Consider the following 1682-nt stretch of genomic DNA (forward strand, 5'->3'; position numbering starts at 1 on the left):
CAATCTTAAGGCCCCAAGATCTTGCTGAAATTAGTTGATGAAAAAGAACCAGGTTGAGTCAGAGGATCTTTGGTGAATGGAAAGTCGAGGCCGAAAGGCCTGGCACCAGCTTTGATATCCTGAAGCGTTTTTTTCACATCTTCATCTGCATCTGACCGAACCACCGACTGGGGCGGGTCACATGAAGTGTGGCCTTTAAAGCCTGCAGAGATTCACGCCTCTCAAGATGGGCTTCTCCAATGAGGGAGTCCGGAATCTCAAGTGGGAGTTCTGCGTTTTTATGGCCCTTTGTTTCTAAGCATGGTATTTTGCATATGTAATTCGCTTGGGTGCTGATGCACAAATTAGTAAAGATTCTTAGAACATCAATATGTTGCATAGGTATCAGCATGTAATATGCACTCTCAGTTAGATCATCCGAAGATGAATTCATAGAGACCAAAAATGATATAGGTGAGGTTATACTAACTAGTGGTCTATCATAACATGCATAAAACACCATACATTACAACAGACAATATGCAAGAACAGTAATGGTATACACAATGACCTGAAGGATATGTGTATTCAATCAAAGAAAGGTTTTCCTATGAATTAATTAGAGAACAGTCCATTTCTCTGGGCATTATGTGTCTTTCTTATGAGGAAAATGAGGGAGTTTATCTGCCCGCATTCCTTTAGGCAATAAAACCAGTGATATCAGCATTGGTTACCATGGAATGCAGCTGAGAGCATTCCACAAGGTTGTAAATGTATCGGGTTACCATGAAACCAGGGTCCTGTTCGGCGTCCTGGGGTGTTGGGGTGTTTTTGTGAAATCTAGCTAACAAAATATATATTGTGTGTTTGAGTGGTCCAGACGCTACAACTGTTAGAGGCAAACTAATGTCATATCATACAGCCTTTTAGCTCACTCAAAGAAGACTCTTTCCAGTCACCCCCCTCGTTTCGCGTCTTTTCAATTCACACCCATCTCATCTGTGACCCATCACTGTCTAGATCATGTTTTGGCCAGGTTGACAGGGCTCCAGACTAAAGAAACAACTAGGGAGCCACTAATAATTTAACCGTTAGGAGTCAAATAAAACTTTTGACTTCATAAATATATGAAAATGTCTCATGACAAAGAAACATTTTAGTATTCTGACAACAATTTAAAGGGATAGTTCACCCAAAAAATTAAAATTCTGTCATTAATTACTCACCCTCATGTCATTCCAAACCCATAAAACCGTTCATCTTCAGAACACAAATTAAGATATTTTTGATGTAATCTGAGAGCTTTCCGACCCTTCATAGATAGCAACACAACTGACATGTTCAAGGCCCAGAAAAGTAGTAAGGACATTGTTAAAATAGTCCATGTTCAACCTTAATTTTATGAAGCTACAAGAATATTTTTTGTGTGCAAAGAAAACAAAAATAACGACTTTATTCAACAATTTCTTCACTTTCCACTCTCTCTCACTCACTCACTCTCTCACACACACACACACACACTCTCTCACTCACTCACTCTCTCACACACACACACACACTCTCTCACTCTCACACTCTCACACACACACTCACACACACACACACACACACACACACTCACTCTCTCTCTCACTCACACTCACACACTCTCACACACACTCTCTCACTCACACTCACTCACACACTCTCTCTCTCACACACAC

At 40.5% G+C, this 1682-nt stretch overlaps 1 protein-coding gene across 1 annotated transcript in view; it reads left to right on the plus strand.

Annotated features, from left to right (window-relative positions):
- LOC107575731 (procollagen-lysine,2-oxoglutarate 5-dioxygenase 3-like) overlaps positions 1-1682 on the plus strand; it is a 24645-nt gene that overhangs the window by 10607 nt on the left and 12356 nt on the right. The gene's annotated exons all lie outside the window — the stretch shown is intronic.

The sequence above is a fragment of the Sinocyclocheilus grahami genome, unplaced genomic scaffold, assembly GCF_001515645.1.
Source record: "Sinocyclocheilus grahami isolate Dianchi unplaced genomic scaffold, SAMN03320097.WGS_v1.1 scaffold2845.1, whole genome shotgun sequence".
In the NCBI taxonomy this organism is placed as follows: domain Eukaryota; kingdom Metazoa; phylum Chordata; class Actinopteri; order Cypriniformes; family Cyprinidae; genus Sinocyclocheilus; species Sinocyclocheilus grahami.